Source organism: Enhydra lutris, unplaced genomic scaffold, assembly GCF_002288905.1.
Source record: "Enhydra lutris kenyoni isolate GAN:26980312 unplaced genomic scaffold, ASM228890v2 scaffoldscaffold71, whole genome shotgun sequence".
In the NCBI taxonomy this organism is placed as follows: domain Eukaryota; kingdom Metazoa; phylum Chordata; class Mammalia; order Carnivora; family Mustelidae; genus Enhydra; species Enhydra lutris.
In genome coordinates, this window is record NW_019154155.1 from 5181358 (window position 1) to 5202334 (window position 20977).

The 20977-nt window shown below is 41.3% G+C and overlaps 1 protein-coding gene across 1 annotated transcript in view; it reads left to right on the top strand.

Moving 5' to 3' along the window:
• LOC111159897 (large tumor suppressor kinase 2) overlaps positions 1 to 20977 on the top strand; it is a 74601-nt gene that overhangs the window by 14254 nt on the left and 39370 nt on the right.

The following is a 20977-nucleotide window of genomic DNA, read 5'->3' on the forward strand; positions in this document are numbered from 1 at the left end:
AAGGACTTCTGAAGAAAAAAAAAAAAAAAGACTTCTGAAAGCTAATGCTCTGTTACCATCTGTCATCTTAAAAGTCTCAGTTGCATGAAAATGGAAGTAAGCTAGGTATTTTTGTTGCCTAGGAAAATTAGTAAGATTTCATGTTCAAAGCACATCAAGATGGCTTGAGCCCTTGTAGTTTCTTAGGAAGAACCTAATTACCTACTCCTGGCCTCATAGTCACAGGAAAAGGCTAACAATACCCTCTTTTATTTTCAAAAGCTATCTCAACCTTCTTGTTGTAGTTGATTACCATAGAATTTAACTAGAGAATTTATATTTCTCAGATGATATGTTTGTGAAACTAATCGTGCTATTTTGCAGGGCACTGCCTTGACACTTCGGGATATACTGGGATTAACTCATGTGAAGCAAGCATTGTTGTGTTGAGAGTTGCTTTTCTAAAGCATAGGATCATGAATAATGTGGTGCAGAGTGTTTTAGCAGTGGAAGCTGACAGCAGAGGCATGACCTTTCTCATTGTGAAAATATGAAGTTAAATACGCTGCCAAGTGCTATCCCTTGACAAACAGAACTTGATGGTTTTGAAAGTAGGAAGGAGCAGTCTGGGGGAAGTACTAGAGTAAGATTGCAGAGACTTGAAAACCAACAGCAAAGCCTAAAATCTTCTATAAATCACTTGCAAACAAAAGAGGTAATCAGAGCAGGGTGTTCTTTGCAGTTGTGTTTCAGCTCTGATAAAAAGAAACAAGTGAAGCAAATAAGCCAGAATACAGGTGGGATCTCATTATAGTGAAATCCATTAGTGATAATTACAGTACAAGAAATAATGAAGCTGGTGCTGTATCCAAGACAGTAAAATACAAATACAGTAAAATTAAGGATCATGACACCAGTGAAGTTCCCATCAACATTTAATTTATGTTAATTGATAGCAGGAAGGACTTCATTTGTCATACCTAATGCTCCTGAAGTGATTCAGTCACTTTGGTGTATAGTGTTACTTTATAAAGTAAAAACCTCTGCCTTCAGCCTAACCCTCCAGTTTGGGTCTGTACACAGGGTGCATTTGCTTTCAGAGAATTCTGGTCAGAACGTCATTATGAGAACCTGAATAATGGGAGTGGAAATAATCAATAGTACCTCTAGAGTTGTGTGGGTCTTCAATAAAGCAGATTATCAGATCTAATATAATAGGTACAGAGTAAAAGTTGCAGCTTTTCAGTTTCCTTTATCTCCTCCTCTATTGCCTTTTAATTTAGCTTCAGTTTTATTTTCTTGTACTTTGTCATTCTTTTTTTTTTAAGATTTTATTTATTTATTTGACAGAGAGAGAGATCACAAGTAGGCAGAGAAGCAGGCAGAGAGAGTGGGAGAAGCAGGCTCCCTGCAGAGCAGAGAGCTGGATGCAGGGCTCAATCCCAGGACCCCAAGATCGTGACCTGGGCCGAAGGCAGAGGCTTTAACCCACTGAGCCACCCAGGCACCCCATACTTTGTCATTCTTAACCCTAATATTAATCAGAATGGTAGTAAACTCCATGTTTTCTCAAGGTCTTACCAGTGATACACACTTTTGTATGCCCTATTTTATCCATTGCATATACACGTTTATACATTTTTTTCCCACTTTATTTGACCTGAGGCTTACTGAAAATATTTACTTGAATGTTTATGAGTGTTTTCTTTTAAACTTTTTATTAGAATAAAATTTACATAAGAGGGTGCCTGGGTGGCTCAGTTGGTAGAGTGACTGCCTTCGGCTCAGGTCACAATCCTGGAGTCCCAGTATTGAGTCCTACATCCAGCTCCCTGATCTGCAGGGAGTCTGCTTCTCCCTCTGACCCTCCTCCTCTCTCATGCTCTCTCTCTCAAATAATAAATAAATCTAAATAAAATAAAATTTCCGTAAGAACAGTATATGGTAGGATCCTAAGTGGACAGCTCAGTGAACTTCACCCAGTGAATCACACCCATGTAACTAGCATGGATGGGTGTATTTTTTTTTTTAATATTTTATTTATTTATTTGACAGAGATGACAAGTAGGCAGAGAGGCAGGCAGAGAGAGGAAGGAAGCAGGCTCCCTGCTGAGCAGAGAGCCCAAAGTGGGGCTTGATCCCAGGACCCTGGGATCACGACCTAAGCCAAAGGCAGAGTCTTAACCGAGCCACCCAGGCTATTTTTTATTATTTTTTTTAATTTAAGTAATCTCTATACCCAACGTGGGGCTTGAACTCAACACTCTGAATTCAGGATTTGCATGCCCTTCCAACTGAGCCAGCCAGGAACCCCTAGGGGTGTGTGTGTGTGTGTGTGTGTGTGTGTGTGTGTTTTAAGATTTACTTATTTATTTTTAGACAGCATGTGCATGAGAGAGAGCACGGAAAGGAGGGGCGGATGTCGAGGGAGAGAATCTCCAGCGGACTCCCCACTGAGCATGAAGCCAGCTCAGGGCTCAGTCTCACAATCATGACCTGAGCTGAAACCAAGAGTATGACACTCACCTGACTGAGCCAACCAGGCGCTCCAGCCCCCACTGGGGTATATTTTTAATTACAATATTTTTAACGTAAATTTCTAGGAAAAGTAAAAGACTTAAGTATTTTCTGTGTAGTGATATAGTGTAAATGTCAAATGATGCAGCGTCTAAAATATTTTCACATATACATTACTAAAGACTTAATGAAAATTTCTACAGGAAAAAAAAGGCCAGTGGATTAATATTCCTTATGGAAGGAGCTATTCTTTAAAGACAGATTAAAGGACTTGGAATGATAAGTGTTTTGGTTATGAGTGTCATATTTTTTTTATCATTCGGATACTCTTCATACTGACATAGGTAATAATTTAAATTTAGCTTTTACTTTATCTTATAAAACTTAGTTTCACTTTTTCTCTTACTCTTAGTGGTTTCAAGTGATCATATTACCAGGTTTTCCCTCTTTTTCTTCCTGACAAAGTTTTAAAAACTACTAATTAGGGGTGCGTGGGTGGCTTTTTTGGTTAAGTGTTTGTCTTTGGTTCAGGTCATAATCTCAGAGTTCTGGGGTCAAGTCCCACATCGGGCTCCCTGCTCAGCAGGGAATCTGCTTCTCTCTTTCCTGCTCTCCCTGCTCGTGCTCTCTCTCTCTCTGCCAAATAAATAAACATGCTAAAGAAAACCCATTACTTTGATTTTGCGATGACATTGTCTGCTTCTTGAAAGCATATGACTTGAGTCCTCTCACTGAATTGCATTGGCTTAACAGGTGTAAGGGTGCTGTTGGGACAGGCTCACCATACTTGGGGCTTCTCAGGGTGCAGGGATGGATGGCTGGCATAGGGGTCTAGAGATGGCAAGGATCCTATTCAGTAGTACCTCCTGCAGTCTTCAGAGTAGCTAAGCATTTTATCACTTTGTGCCTCTTAGAGGCCGACTTAGGTGAAAACTGCCTTTCAGATGTGAATACTGAGAAATGTTTTTTGCTTCTCTTGAGGAATTAGCATGTGCTATTTCTCCTTGGACAACCCATATCCTGACCTTCATGAGGCTTCCTCATTGATCTGCTGTGAGAGGTGCCAAGTGTGTGGCAGCTTTAAGACTTCTTAGGGCTCTGGCCTGTCATAGCTACATTCTTTCAGTCCTGTGTTAGCATAATTTTCCTAATCCTGACTTAATCCAATTTTTCCTCACTTTATTGTGAATGTTTAAATGACTTAAATCATTATTGGAGTGAAGGTAGGAAGAAATGTAAACAAACAGATTGATTTATTACGTCAAATTTGGCCTAAGGAAAAAGCTGATGGTCAGGATGTATATTCAGAGGCATGCTTCCTGAGAATAATGGTCAGAACAACAAATAAATTTCAGGTAGTCTGGTTAATGGGAAAGGGAGTGAATTTCTTGGCATTCTCAAACCAAAAAGTACAGAAAAATCAAGTTTCTCAACCCATCTTACAAGTTATTCTTCAACCCAGGTCCTTTTGCCAAAGGAAATAGCACTGCAGAGAGGTGAGGCCTGCTGGGGCCTGTGAATCTCACAGAGGAAGGACAGACACTGGTGTTGGCAGCAACCTCTTGTGCCAAGTACTGTTCGAATAAGCACTTGCACCCATAGCCTCATTATTGAAACTACACAGAAAGCATTTGAGATGGATCCCAGTCCTTACCCGAGTATTGCAGAGGAAACTGTGGCTTGGGTGGTCAGGCAGGTGACTCAAGCTCTCCTCTGCACGCCCCTTCCCCCAACCCCCAGGTCTTGACCTTGCGTCTTTAGTAAGGGTTAGACCTACTCGTTACACACACTTGAGAGGAAAGACTTCAGTGCTCCCTTAATGTGGCCATGCAGGTCTCTGTCTTTAACTTGCACTGTGTGGGTTGCCGGCCAGTTTCTGTGTTTGCTGATGTACACCCCGTCCTGGTGGGATTTTCTTCTCCGTGAGTTGGTCCTGTCCTTTCCCTCATGTCCTCTCGCTTGCATGGGCGGGTGGCACTTGCTCAGCACTTCCAGTCCCCAGGCCCCCTCACCACAGGCCCTGCCTGGTCCTTTCCAGGGGTGTCCCACCCACTCCTCCCCTGTGTACCTGTCCCAGATGCATGGCACAGTCTCCTCCTGCTCGCACCTCTGCTTCATTTGTTTGGGGGGCTTCTTCAGACATTATTCTGTTGGCTGGCAGTGTCGGCATCCATCTTCCCTGGCGTGGATTTGGGCACCTGTTATGGTTTGACTCCTTCTTTCTTACTGAGGGTCTTGATTCTTACACCTGGATTTGAACTGTTCCTATTCAGCCTTCCAGTGTTCCGTATGTCTAGGGCACTAGACGCTTGAAGCCAGCCGCGTGTGGACAGGTGGTCGTGCTGTCGTCGCACTTGCCCCGTGGTGCGCAGGCCTCCGGGTGCTATGTCCTCAGTGTGTCCAGGTGTGTCCTCATGAGCGCAGAGCCCCAGGTGTGGCTCACCTGCTGTGTGCGCGGTGGGGATTTGCACACCCGCTGTGCGTGCCTCTGGAAAACTTTGCCCAGATGGTTCCCTGCGCTGGCCCGCGTACATGCCATTGCTGATTTGTCAGACTTTAGGAGAGAGACAGCACGAAGCCTCTTTGTATGTTTAGCTCAAGCAGTTGACATCATTAGGAAAGCTCTAGACAGTGACCTAGAGAAATGTTAATGCTGAAGTGCTGTTCCTTTAACCTGGTGTCAGGATCCTGCCTCAGGATTCATTCTCTGGAGTACAGGTAGTTTGCTAATGAAAAAAGTAGAAAAGGTTTAGATAACCAGTACATTTCCTCCTCCTCCCTTATTCTGGAAAGGGAACGACTTTTCAGTATTACCGAACACTGGGTATTGCCCTGAAATATTCATAAGAGGAGAAGGAAAAAAGAAACACTTAAGTTTAGGAATGCCAGTAATGTAACAGGAAACTGTATTACAATGGCTTTTGGGTGTAGCAGTTCCTTGTCTCACCCCCGCCCCCCACCTTTTTTTTTTTTTAGCTTTTCAAATTAAATCTGGCCTTGCCAAAAGATAAACTGTATACTTTGTTAAAGTAGTATATTTAAAATTAATTTGACAAGACACAGTCACATCATACCTTTGTGTCATACCCTCCCCCCCACCCTGTGGCTCCCTTCTAGTTATCAAAGGAATATGTGTTCATTGTGTAAGTTTGCAAAATATAGAAACATATAAAAAAATAAAAATTGCCTATAATTCTGTCAGCTCAAATGAGACCACTCTGAACTTCTGGTATAAAAGTGGCCAGCTTTTTTTCTAATTAAAGGAAGTTAAGGAAAGTGAGGAGAGCTGTGCCAGGTAACAGGTAGAAAAGGCAGAATATGGGGTATGATCCCACCTCTTCCTTTATAAAAAATATACATGTATAATATGGCCCTTCTCACTCTCCTTATCTAACATCAAGACCAATCAGTTCTCTTCCAGTGCACTTCTGAGTTCTGGTCCCCCCACCTGCCAAGCCTCTCTACCTTTGCTCACTGACATTGCCCTTCCTCCTGGCTCCTCTCCTATGTTCCTTGCATAGAACGTTCTGAGTGATCATTCTAAAAAGGAAAAGGTCCTGTCATTTCCTTCTGGAAATCTTTCCACTGCACTTGGATGAAGCTCCTGACCTGAAGGCGAGGCCCATCCCACAGCCTCAGGTGGCACCCCTTTACCGGCAGTTGGTGCTCTGACCCTGCCCTCTTTACTGCCTTTCCTCTTCTCAGCACTGGCCCTTTCTTGCCTGGATAATGCCTACTCTTCTTGGAAGGCTTGTCTTGCTCTCCTGGATTCAGAAAAGCATTTTCTGACCCTCCCTAGTCTAGACGAGATGCCTCTGTTTTATACTCTCTCATAGAAATTTCCTTTCATAGCATTTATCAGAATTTGTTACTAAGTGTTTAGTTGTGTATTTCTTGTAATATCCATTTCTCTCTTTAGATTTAATCCCCATTAGGGCAGTGGCTTTGTTCTGGTCATCGTTCTCTAGTACCTAAAACTTTGCAAATTCTCAAAAACATCTGATATATGAATGAAGGGATAAATGTTTTGCTATAAACATTTTCATTTTTAATGCCTGTATTGTATTTCATTGTTCAAATAGTAGTTCTATAACTTATTATACATATTATATGTAACTGGAGTTAGGAGGTAAACTGAAGCACATTGTTAAGTTTATCTGAGCAAAAATGATTCCAAACCAGAAGTGATTAGGAGCAGTCTACTGACAATCGCTCAGGGAAAGACTTTCAGAGAGCAGAGGCAGAAGCAAAGTGAGAAAATGATTCCAATATCTACACCTTAAGGGACGCCTGGGTGGCTCAGTTGGTTGGACGACTGCCTTCGGCTCAGGTCGTGATCCCGGGGTCCCGGGATCGAGTCCCACATCGGGCTCCCAGCTCCATGGGGAGTCTGCTTCTCCCTCTGACCTTCTCCTCCCTCATGCTCTCTCTCACTGTCTCGCTCTCCAATATCTACACCTTAAGTGGTTACCTTATTTGGGAAAGCCTGGGTAGCTGTTTATGATTGGTTGTCCTTAGGTTTTGATTTTTAGCCTCCAGGCATTACAGACTTAGGTTTGGTTTGTGTACATAGGCATAAGATCTTAGAATCACCTCCGTCTGATGGCCTTCTTGTTTAATTAAATACTGTGATGAACATCCCTCTACATCTTTATAGATATCACTGATTTACTTAGAATAAATTTTAGAAATTGAATTACTAAGACAAACGATAAGAGCATTTTTATAGTTTTAATTTGCCAAGTTTCTTTCGAAAATTTTAAAATTGCCTCTGTATTTCCAACCCTGCCAGCAATGAATACTGCTACTACGAAACAACACATCTGTTTGTCAGTTTGGTAGTTTGTTCTGTATTCTTAATTGCGGCAATAAGTATGTGGTAGTAAAAAAGTGGTGATAGCTCTTCAGTTTTAGGTAGCAGGAAACTCATATTTTGAGGGGGGCTCTAAGTGTCTGAGACTGGATCCATTTTCCTCTTAAAATGCAATGCAAAGTCTAGTACATCAAGACCAAAATGCATCTTCTGAGGAATGTCTTTTCTCTCCTCCCTGAGTGGTTTACATTTGTGCCTGGTACATCTCTGGGCCAACACAGGATTTTGCAGTCCTAGAGGATTTGCAAGAGAGTCATTGGCAGACAGGTAGGCAAGGCCTGCCCTCTGGGGAGGACAAGCCATAACAGCCCCAGGAGCAGCACTGTCCAGACATTCAGCTTGCTTTGTTCCCCAGAATATTTGGTGTGCAGAACTGAGCGCCCTGGCTGGTGTTTAGGAATGATGGGTTACGAGTTGCTGAGGCGTTGGTTCTGGCTGCCCTTAGGAAGCCAGCTCTGGCCTCCCCTTTGAGCAACCTTCTACCTTAATCCAAACATGCAGTACAACTATTAACATTTTCTGTATGTGCCATAATGTGGAAAATACTGGAGATCACAAATATTGTTTATTTAATACCTATTATTCACACTGAGCAGTTTTCTACCTAAATGATTATTTGCTCTTATATATATGGTTGTGGCCATTCGATGGCTCTTGCCATCCTCATAGGTGATTAATGAACATTTTTAATATATTCTATAGTGTAGTGCTTTCCCCCTTCGAAGTGCTGCATAAGCAGATACTGTAAGTGCTAGAGAAGGTTTTGGAACAATTATTTGTTCCTCCTTTTCTTGCACCCAGTGATTTTCCAACCTGGGACGTGTTGGAAAAATACTGCCACCGAAGCCAGCACCAGCGATTGAATTCATTTGGTGAGGAGTGGGCCCTGGGTACGAGCCCTTCCTAACAGGTCCCGGATGGTGACTAAGGGGCAGCCAGGGACCTCAGCTCTGCATTGAGCTTGATAGAGTCGGCCCTGAGAAGTGCCTCTAATATCTGAGCCTTATGTTTGCCTGCAGTCTCTTTCAGGGCTCCTTACACTGTTTCTGTCATTGCCAACCCATTTATGGATGTAAAGAGAAGTGAAATACCCAACAAGGACATTGAGGGTTTTTTTGTCCTATATTTATTTTTTAAATTTTATTTATTTATTTGAGTGAGAGCACACAAGCAGAGGGAGTGGTGGGCAGAGGGAGAAGCAGGCTCCCCGATGAGCAGGGAGCCCAACATGAGGCTGATCTCAGGATTCTGGGATCATGACCTGAGCCAAAGACAGACACTAAACCAACTAAGCCACCCGGGTGTGCCTACCTTTTATGTCCTTTAACAACAATCTCTTTTAAGCTACTCGTAATACAGTTATTATAAATTTCAAACTTAACAACAAAAAAGCCACCTCCATTATCATAGTCACTACCCAGCTGCTTCTTACTTTGGCATTAAAATTCAGTTACCGGAAGCTCATGGTTCTCAAGTAAAATAAGTTCATCATGCAATTTTTTATATTATGATTTACTCATCTTGGATTTCTTTATTGTTTTTTAAAAAAATTTTATTTTACTTAAATTCAGTTAATTAATGTATAGTATAAAGAACCTAGATGTCCATCAACAGATGAATAGATGAAGAAGCTGTGGTATGTATATACGATGGAATACTATGCAGCCATCAAAAGAAATGAAATCTTGCCATTTGCAACACCGTGGATGGAACTAGAGGGTATTATGCTGAGCGAAATAAGTCAATCAGAGAAAGACAATTATATGATCTCCCTGATATGAGGAATTTGAGAGGCAAGGTGGGGTGTTTGGGGGGTAGGGAAGGAAAAAAATGAAAAAAGATGAGATCGGAGGGAGACAAACCATAAAAGAATCTCACAAAACAAATGGAGGGTTGCCAGGGTGAGGCGGGTAGGGAGAGGGTGGTTGGGTTATGGACACAGGGGAGGGTATGTGCTATGGTGAGTGCTGTAAAGTGTATAAGCCTGACGATTCACAGACCTGTATCCCTGGGGCTAATAATATACTATATGTTAATTTTAAAAATTAACATATAGTATATTATTAGATTCAGAGGTAGAGTTCAGTGATTCATCAGTTGCAGATAACACCCAGTGCTCATCACATCACACGCTCTCCTAAATGCCCATCACCCAGTTACCCCATCCCTCCACCTACCACTCCTCCAGAAACCTTCAGTTTGTTTCCTAGAGTTCAGAGTTTCTTATGGTTTGTCTCCCTCTCTGATTTCATCTTATTTTATCTTTCTCTCCCTTCCCCTGTGATCCTTTGTTTTGTTTCTTAAATTCTGCATGAGTGAAATCATATGATAATCGTCTTTCTCTGATTGACTTATTTCACCTAGCATAATACCCTCTAGTTCCATCCATATCACTGCAGATGTAAGATTTCATTTTTTTGATGACTGAGTAATAGTCCAGTGTGTATGTATACCACATTTTTTTAAAAGATTTTATTTATTTGAAAGAGAGACACAGCAAGAGAAGGAACACAAACAGGAGAAATACCACATCTTTATCCATTCATCTGCCGATGGACATCTGGGCTCTTTCTGTAGTTTGGCTGTTGTGGACATTATTGCTATAAACATGGTTGTGCATGTGCCCCTTTGAATCACTATGTTTGTATTCCTTGGGTAAATACCTAGTAGTGTAACTGCTGGGTTGTAGGGTAGCTCTATTTTTACTTTTTGAGAAACCTCCACTAACAGTTAAAAGGGTTCCCTTTTGTCCACATCCTCACCAACATCTGTTGTTTCCTGACTTGTTAATTTTAGCCATTCTGACTCGTGTGAGGTGGTATCTCTTTGTGTTTCTTTGTTTTTGTTTTTTTAAGATTTTATTTTTTTATTTGACAGAGAGAGAGAGGAAGAGCGTGCACACACAAGCAGGGAGAAGGGCAGAGAGAGAGGGAGAAGCAGGCTCCCCGCTGAGCAGGGAGCCTGATGTGGGACTCAATCCCAGCAGCCTTGGGTTCATGCCCTGAGCTGAAGGCAGACACTTAACCAACTGAGCCACTCAGGCGCCCCCTCCTTGTGGTTTTGATTTGTATTTCCTCTTTCTTGTCTTTAGTCTTTGGAAAGGAGATATTTTTCATAATTGTATTTTTCACATTTGTGATATATATATAATTGACTTTCAGTGCAACAATTCGAATTTTTATAAGTGTACTTGGCTCTTTTTCCTGGAGTTGTGGGAAACCATAGGAAATTTTTCTTCCCTTTGTACCATTCTCCCATGTCCTCACCCTTACCCCAGCCATCTAGCATAGTCCTGAATAAATAGTGAATGCTCAATAGATACCCCCAGCAGTTAGAATCAGATGGACTGTATTCCATTCTGACTAAAGTTGCTCTGAGTATGATTTGGGAATTGAATTAAGCTGCTGGTGACAGATTCTCGGCTACAGAGCTTAGTATGCATAGGTGGCCTAACAAAGGAAGGCTGGAGTTCGGCAGGATGTGGCCAGCATGGTGGTTCTGCAGTGTTGTCAAGGCCCTGGGCTCCTCCTCTCTGTCAGTTCTGGCTCCTTAATAAGAGGCTTCCGTTTCCAGGTGCCCAAGGTGGCACCTCTCTGAGAGCCAACAGTTTGTACAAGAAGCAGGAATATGGCAGCAGAGATGCTTCTCTACCTCACAGGCCCAAACGTATTCACTTAGTCACCAGAGGTTAAAGCAGAACTGTGTACTTTAGCTGAGCATACGGCTGCCACGATAGAACTGGCCTCCTGTTAGTAAGGAAGACTGGATTTCAGTAACTAGCCTTCTGTTAGTAAGGAGGACTGGATTTCAGTAAGTCAGAGAGTAGATTTCATTAAGGAGCCAGAGCATGACCACATGTTGTACTGGCTGTCACCATGGGCTTATAGCCTGCCTTTCTGAGCCTCATGATCCTTCATCTATACCCTGGGGGTAACAATTACTCCTACCCTACGGGTTGTGTTGCAGACCAGAAAGAATGTAAAGTGACCTGTCTTTGATCTAATCTCTACTTTGGTCATTATATTAAGGCATACTTTCCCCAGTACCTATTTCTTCTCCTGCAGATCTTTCACATCTCTGTATCTTTTCAGTGCTAACACCCTGCTCTATACCTGGATTCTTCTAAGTAGTCTCCCTGACCCAGTATTTCTGCCAGTGAACTTTTCCTAAAAGGTGACAGTCAGCCACTCCCTTGTATCCACTCCCCTCCTCTTCCTACCATGTGATCTCCACTTACCAAACTTGATTATTTCTCTCATTTCCAGCCCGGCCTGCTTGCTCCAGCTGTGTTTGCCTCTTTACACACCAGCTACTACCAAGCTGTGTGACTTTCTCCCACACTGGCTTTACTCATGCTGTTTACGCTACCTGGAATGCACTCCCCGCCAGCCCAGCCATGCTCTGCCCACTCAAGTCCCACTTCTTCCATGATTCATCTTTGTGGCCTTTTCCAGCTATTCATTCCTACACATGTGGGGCTTCTCCCTTTCCTGAATTCCCATTTTTTTATTGGTACCATCCAGAGTGCTCTGGTAGGTCTATACGGGGTCTTAGGGATTATCTAGGCTACATGGCTTTTTACATAGTTAAATTAACTGAGACCCAGAGAGGTAATGTGGTCAGTTTAAGACTATACAGCAAATGAAGGACAGACCCAGAGCTACAAGCCTCTCAGTTTCACCCATGAAACTTGAAAGAGAAAGAAAGAGAAATAGTCATCACCCTACCATTTATGAAAGTGAGATATTTCCACATAGTAGAATTGGTCCAGGGGTAATTATTGTTACTTGGCCATTTTAATTTCCTTTTATTGTTGCTTTGATTAACTTTTTATTTTGGAAAAAATTTAAAAGTATAATAGCATCTCTCTCTCCAGTAATTTTAGAATAAACATTTAATTCAAATATACCATCTAAAATTTTTTTTAAAGATTTTATTTATTTATTTAACACAAAGAGATCACAAGTAGGCAGGGAGGCAGGCAGAGAGAGAGAGAGGGGGAAGTTAGGCTCCCCGCTGAGCAGAGAGCCTGATGCGGGGCTCGATCCTAGGACCCTGAGATGACGACAAGAGCTGAAGGCAGAGGCTTAACCCACTGAGCCACCAAGGTGCCCCAACATCTAGAATATTTTGAAAACAAATACTAGACATCATTTCATTCATCATTCATATACTCATATATTTAAACGTATCTGCAAAAGACAGAAAAAATAAAAACCACACAGAATAGGAACATAATCACAATACTGTTATCACACATTCAATAGAATAAACATTTTTTTTAAAGATTTTATTTATTTATTTGACAGACCGAGATCGTAAGCAGGCAGAGAATCAGGCAGAGAGAGGACGAAGCAGACTCCCTGCTGAGCAGAGAGCCCGATTCGGGGCTCAATCCCAGGACCCTGGGATCATGACCTGAGCCGAAGGCAGAGGCTTTAACCCACTGAGCCACCCAGGCGCCCCAACATTTTAAATTTAATATAATTTTTATGACTACATGGTTAATATTTTAGAACTGCTTATTAAAGAAATTAATATTTCTGAGAAATTACTATGTGAATATCACTTAATCCTCCCAACAAGCCCACAGCAAGATTCTATTATTGTCAACATTTACAGATGAAAAAACTGGATCACAGGTTAACTTACACAAGGTAAATAATGTGCCTACTAAGTAGTGAAACCAGGAATCAAAAATCCAGATCTGTTTCTTGTTTTATATCCTGAGTTCTTTTCCCTCAATACTTCTATACATAGCATCTCTTCATATCAGTAAAAACATTAATCTAAAACATTTACATGCTATCATGGGAGTCTGCCAGAATTTAACAATTCCTAGGTTTTTTTTAAAGATTTTATATATTTCTTTGACAGAGACAGCAAGAGAGAGAACACAAGCAGGGTGAGTAGGAGTGGGGAGAAGTAGGCTCCCCACCAAGGTAGGAGCCCAATGCGGGGCTCGATCCCAGGACCCCAGGATCGTGACCTGAGCCAAAGGCAGATGCTTAAGAATGGAGCCACCCAGGTGCCCCATTCCCCTGTTTTTGGACAATGAAATTGTTTCAGGTTTTTACTATTATAAATGATGCTACAGTGAGCATGTTTATTTGTAAATTTTAAAAGACATCTCTACTGCTTTCCTTAGGTTAGATTTTTTTAAAGTGAAATTACTCCAGGAGCCTTCTTATATAATTGTTTCATGCAAATTAGTTTTGCCTAGAGGTTGAGTAAATTCAGTAGTAGTAAATGATTGGCAGAACCAGGAGTAAACCCACATGTTTGCAGCCCTTCTTTGAGCACATGTTGCTTGAGTGTCTATAAGGTGTTATGCATGGAGTTTGCTTATCCCTCTCCTTCTGCCTCCTCCCACCACATGTTTGTACACATGCTCTCTCTCCCTCTCTCTCTAATAAATGAATAAAATCTTTTAAAAAAAGGAAAGAAAAAAGCACAGAGGAAACAAAGGACCAATTTCAGGAATGAATGGCTACTGCTGTGGGTCCTAAAGACATTAAAAATTGTAAGGGAATATATAACCAATAAATTTATGATCCAATAAATGTGACTTAGATGAAATGGATAGACAAATTTGTTGGAAGACAAAAAAACTACCAAAATTAACACAAAGAAATAGAAAAATCTGAATAGCCCAACATCAATTCATAATTAAAATCCTTCCTACAAAGAGAACTATAGGTTCACATGCTTCTCTGGTGCATTCTATTAAACAGTTAAGAAGTAATAGTGATGCTAGCCAAAACTCTTTCACAAAATAAAGGAGTAGGGAGTGGTTCCCGGCTGATCTCATGAGACCAGTGTTGCTCTGGTATCAAGACTTGACGAAACCATTATAAGAAAACTACAGACCAATATTTCCAATATCTTTTGTAAATGCTATATAAAGGCAAACATCCTAACCAAAGTACTAGCAAATGCCATTCAGTGAAAATACATAAAGGACAAACGAGATTTATCCCGGACATGCAGGGGTGGTTTAACATTAGAAAATTAATGTAATTCACCATGTCAACAAAGTGAAGAATAAGGCCATGAGTAAAGCCATCTCCATAGATAGAAAAAAAATCCCATCACAGAATCCAACAGCCATTCATAACAAAACTGTGCATAAAAGAGAACTCCTCACATTACTGAAGGACACCTGTGTAAAATCTACAGCCAGCATCACATTTAATGGTGAAACTCTTCCTACTTACATTGCCTTTAAGATTGGTAATAAAGCATGGATGTCTACTTTTCATCTTATATGGAGGTCCTGGGCAGTGCCTTAAGGAGGGTAAAAGAAATAAAAGTACACAGATTGGAAAATAAGTAAAGCTGTCTTTATTTACATTTGATGTGATCCTTTTGTAGGAAATCATAAGGAATCTATTAAAAGGCTACCAGAACTAATAATTTCCTACATAATAATTTAGCATGGTTACAGGACAAGGTTAATATGCAAAAATCAGTAGTTTCTGTAATCTAGCAATCAACACTGGGAAATTAAAATTTTAAATGTGATTTCATGAGGCCCTTGGGTGGCTCAGTCAGTTAAGTGTCCTGACTCTTGATCTCAGCTCAGGCCTCGATCTCAGGGTTGTGAATTCAAACCCCCATGTTGGGCTCCATGCTGGGCATGGAACCTGTTTAAGAAAAAAAAAAGTGATTTCATTTATATTAGCATTTAGAAATATGAAATACTTAGGGATAACTTTAACAAAATATGTATATGTACAAGACCTGTAAAAAAAAAAAAAGCACAGAACAATACTGAATGTGTTAAAGAAGATCAGACAGAATAAATGGAGTGATATACCATGTTCATAGATTGGAAGACTTAATATTGTTAATATGGCAGTTCTCAAACTTATCTGCAGATTCATCACAATTCTGATAAAGCCAGAGCAGGCTTTTTTTTTTAATTGAAATTGACAAACTGATTGCAAATTCATATGTTCCACAAAGGACCTAGAATAACAAAAGCTATATTAAAAAAGAACATAGGTAGAATACTTAAACTATGTAATTTCAAGACTCATACTAGTTAAACTTTATAATAGATTCTAGAGCTATACAATAAGACAGTGTGGTACTATCACAAGGATAGATCCACAGATGAGTGAAACAGAATTCGGAGTCCAGGGACACCTGGGTGGCTCAGTTGGTTAAGTTTCTGCAGTTGGCTCAGGTCATGATCCAGGGTCCTGGGGTGGAGCCCCACATTGGGCTCCCTCTTCAGTGGGGAACCTGCTTCTCCCTGTGTCTCTGCTTGCTGCTCTGCCTACTTGTGCTTCTTTTCTTTCTGTGTCAAATAAATCTTACTAAAAAATAATAAAGAATTCAGAGTGCAGAAATGAGCCCACCTTTTTATAGTCACAAGGATACCAAGGGAAAGAAGGAAAGGGTTTTTTTGTGTTTTCAGGAAATGGTCCTGGGATAAATGAATATCCTAGTGGACAAATACTAACACTTTTACACCAGTCACAATAATTAAAATAGATTATAGCCCTAAATACAAACTAAAAACTTTCGAAAGAAAACATAGGAGAAAATCTTTGCAATCTTAAAAAAAGCAAAGATTTTTTTAGATCTAATATAAAAAGCATGGATCATAAAACAAAAATTGATAAATATGACTTTTCTGAAATTAAAAATCTATGCTCTTCAGAAGACATCATTGAAACAACAAAAAGTCAATCCATGGGATAAGAAAAAAATACTTCAAATACATACACTGGACAATAGATTTATTTCTGTAATATGTAAAGAATCCTTACAATTCAGTAATAAAATGACAAATGCTTAAAAATGGGCAAAGATCAGGGGAACCTGGTTGACTCAGTTGGTTAAGCATCTGCTTTGGGCTCAGGTCATGATCTCAGGGTCCTGGGATCACATCAGGCTCTCTGCTCAGCGGGGAGTCTGCTTCTCCCTCTCTATCTGTGCTCTCTCTCTCCATCTCGCTCTCTCTCAAATAAATAACTTGAAAAAAAATTTTTTTTAAAAAAGGGCAAAGATTTGAGCAAACATTTCACAAGAAAATATGCAAGAATGGCTAATAAGCCCATGAAAAATACTCAATATTATTAGAGGGAATATTGCAGGGAAATGCAAATGAAAACCACAATGAGATATCACTATATTAGAAAGGATAAAATTTTAAAGTCTGATAACACCAAGTGTTGACGGAATGTATAGCAGCTAGGATTTTCTTACACTTTTGGTGGAAATGTAAAAAAGTTTCTTAAGCATATACCAACCATACATCTCAGTCATTCTCTTCATAATTATTTCTTTTTTTTTTTAAGATTTTATTTTATTTATTTGTCAGAGAGAGAGAGGGAGAGCGAGTGAGCACAGGCAGACAGAATGGCAGGCAGAGGCAGAGGGAGAAGCAGGCTCCCTGACGAGCAAGGAGCCCGATGTGGGACTCGATCCCAGGACACTGGGATCATGACCTGAGCCGAAGGCAGCTGCTTAACCAACTGAGCCACCCAGGCGTCCCCATAATTATTTCTCAAAGAGAAATGAAAACCTGTGTCTGCAAAAAGACTCGTGCATAAATGTTCATAGCAGGTTTATTTGCAATAGCCAAAAACTATAAACAGCCTAAATGTCCATCAGCAGGTGAATGGATAATAAATCCTGGCATGTCCATACAATGGAAGACTATTCAATTAAAAGAAACCTGTGGGACCACTTATATAAACAACAGCGTGGACGAATTTCAAAATCACAGTGCATGAAAGATGCTAAGTACAAAATAGAATCATATAGGATTTTCTTTTTATAATATTTTAGAGAATATAAACTAATTTTAGTGACAGAAAGTAGATAGTGGTTAACTAGGGTCGGAGTGGAAGGAGGGAGTGCCAAGAAGGAACACTCAGAAAATCTTAGGAGTGATGAAAACATTCTGTATCTTTGTTGTGATGGTGGTTTTACTGTTGCATATATCTTGTCACTCGTGGCTGTGCAGCCCCAGAGATGTAGCTTATCACAAGTTGAGATATGTGAGTCTATAATAGATACCCGATTTGGAAGACTTTATGAGAAAAAGAGAATGTGAAATATTTCCATCTTTTTTTTGTTAAAGATTTTATTTATTTATTTGAAAGAGAATGAGAGCAAGCTTGAGGGGGGAAGGTCAGAGGGAGAAGCAGACCCCCTGCTGAGCAGGGAGCCCGAAGGCGGACTCAATCCTGGGACTTCAGGATCATGACCTGAGCTGAAGGCAGTCAGTCAACAAACTGAGCCACGTAGGCGCCCTCTTTCCATCTTTTTAATATTGGTTACATGATGAAAAGATTTATTGCGCTAGAGAACACATGTTAACATTAATTCCACTTTTATCTCTGTTTTCTTAAATGAGGCTGTCAGAAAATTAGAAATGACCGTATGTGGATGGGTAGCTAGTCAGTGGCAACAGTGGCGGTGAGGCCATCTTCGGTCACACCATTGCCTGGGGCAGCTCCCTGCACAGTGCTGTTGCTTTGGATATTTCTCTGCCCAGATTGCTTGGTTGTAACTGTCCTCACTAAAAGTTCAGCTGACTTAGAAGAGGCAACTGTTAAAATTTTGTTGTCATCATTTTATTACATCTAAAATGGTAATCTGTGCTCATTGTAGAAAACTTTGGGCACTGTAGTGAAGAGAACAAAAGCTGTTAAAAACCTTATCTCCGAAAGGCAACCACTGATAAAATTAAAATTTTTAACATTAATGTATTGATACGAACCGATCCTTTCAGTCTTTCTGGATGTTTGCATTTTACAAAACAAACAAACTGGAATCACATTGGTTTGTAATCTTGGTTTATCATTTCATGAGCTGCTTCTCTCCGTATTCCACTGCCTTTTCTTCTTGGGTTTAAACCCATGCATGCTCTTTTTCAAATTGATGTTTTATTTTTCACAAGTAAACATTTAACTTTTCTCTGTGAAGGTCTATAAATTTGCTGTGGGAGCACCTCCCTCACAACATGCCAGGATGCCTACTGTCTTTTTCCCCAAGTCCTCTGTTTTCTTTTAGCCAGTAGCACAAAATGTGTCATTAGTTGGACCTCCCTTCAGTACTTTTGAAATTTTAAGATCTTGTTTCATTGTTGATCCTCAACTTCAGAAGATTTGGGAAGCAAACGTTCCATCAAGAGTGACAGTTCACTGCATAAGGCGCACTGGTTGTGCCGTGCACATGGATTTTAGATGAATACGGTTCACACCACAGGCAGGCGGAGGCTGGTCAGTGCGCTTGGCAGCTCAGCTTCCAGTCTGGATATAGCAGAGCTCACGGGCTGGAAGCCTAAGGATTTCTCTCTGTTTTCTTTTTTTAAATTTTATTTATTTATTTGAGAGAGTGAGTGAGAGAGAGAACTTGAGTAGGGGCAGAGGGAAAGGGGGAAAAACCAGACTCCATGCTGATCAGGGAGCCTGATGCAGGACCTGATACCAGGACTCTGGGATCATGAACTGAGCCGAAGGCAGACCCTTAACCCTCTGAGCCACCCAGGCACCCCCAAGGAGCTCTTTCTTTAGCAGTGGTGTTTTTGTTCTACCTACACACAGTCCTACAGTTAAAAAAAAAAATCAGTTTCCATCTTGTAAATTATGTTCTCATGGAACCTAAACCCCAAGCCTCCAAGCAGCTGCTCATGTGAGACGGGGCCTATTGGCCCTGAGGACTGTGGGCTGTCCTGCCTTGGGCCCTGGTGCCAGGGATTGCAGCACCAGCTAGAGGAGCGGGCTAAGCTGAGCTGTCTTCCCCTCCGGTGACTCCCCACTCTCTCTAAGTACTGGGACGCTCAAAACATGCTGCTCCTTGGCCTCCTATGTTTGCTCAAGATGGGAGATCAAAATGCCTGGTGGGGGGAATAGAAAACACCAGCCATTGGCAAAGCACCCAGCTAAAGAATAAGAAGGGGAAACTATTATTTTTTAATTTATGTATGATCGAGGTAATAGATGTCCCCCAGAAAAGGTGATTCTTTCTTATAAAGCCAGGGTATTGTGGCTCCTCCCACCTCCCTGAAGAGTAGTTGGAAAATCCCTTTGTGAATATAATGAAGATTCTTTTATTCTCTATCAGAGTGAATAACTCTTTATATCAACTTAAGTTTCTCAAAAACATGTAAATGAAACTCTCCACCTTCATATCTAAATTGATTATTTCTGTAATATCCCTCATCTCTGACCCCAGCTTGCTTGAATATTCAATTTCTCTGATACAGGTAGTAAACAGGTGTGTGGAGGCACCTGACAATTAAATAAAAAGCTTAATTTTGACTTTGGTGTAGCTCACTTTGTCTCTTCGAACACTTGGAAAGGGGACAAGATTTATTCTGTATGGTTTGAAGTAAGGCAGGTGAGAGCAAGGTCCATGTGGTATATACATGATACCAGGAGGAGCTTTCTAACACTGCAGTCTGAGGGTCGGGTGTTAAGGAGGTTAGCTCCACAACCAGTAGGAGAGAAAAGGTAAGGGGTGTATTGGAGGAAGTCTAGAACCCCAAGGTACATGCATGACCTGGAGTGACAGTTCTCAGCCCTGAGCAGTTAGACTCACTAAGGAGCTCTGGGAACACATGTGAGCATACACTCTCTCTTCCTCTCACACTTTCATTCATGCTCGCACACCCGGAACGCCTGGGCCCCAACCCCAGAGGTTCTGATTTAATTGGTCTTGGATGGGTTCTGGGCCTTGGTATTTTTAAAACTCAGCAAGTGTGAGAACCCACTGGGCTAGTCTTCTCAGCTTTTGTCTTCCTATTTTCCCTTGGGCTCATCCCCTTTACCCCAGTCACTTTAGTGTCACAAACAATATTAGCTCTTCTGATTTGGGGACGTACAGATTTTTATTATTTCAGTTTATGGAACTGAGAAGGTGCTGCTTTGTGACACAGCTGGTTTCTTTCTTTCTTTTTTTTTTTTTTTAAAGATTTTATTTATTTGACAGAGAGATCACAAGTAGAGCAGCAAGCAGAGAGAGAGGAAGAAGCAGGCTCCCCACTGAGCAAAGAGCCTGATGTGAGGCTCGATCCCAGGACCCCGAGATCAGGACCCGAGCTGAAGGCAGAGGCTCAACCCACTGAGCCACCCAGGTGCCCCTACATAGCTGGTTTCTGGGGTGCTGTGGAAGGCGCCCTTGAGTCCTGTCAGAGGCTGTTGCGCAGGAGTGTGCCAGGTGTGCGCGTGACCAGAGCAGATGGTGCCCCCGTGTCAGGGGTCCTGTGACAGTTTTGGTTTTCTGTGTCAGCGCCTTATCACCTCCTAGTAGTAATCCCTTCAGCATCATTGCAGAGCCCACACTTAACAAGTGTCCTACGTTCCGAATCAGGAAGAAACTTGCCTTTGTTTATCTCCATAAACTGTATTTCTCCAATAAATCTTTACTCTTTCATTGAATTCTAAGTATTTGACATGTGCCTGAGGGGATGTCTCAGGTTTTTTAGACCTTTCTGACCTGTGAGGCTGCAGAGCTGCTAAGCAACTAGCTGGTGCTCCCTGTGGAAGTGAAATTGAGCCTGAGGAGTAGGAGTGGACCAGCTGGCAACTTCTGCTTCCCCATGGCAGCTTGAATTGAGACAATATAAAGAGGATCATGGCACCT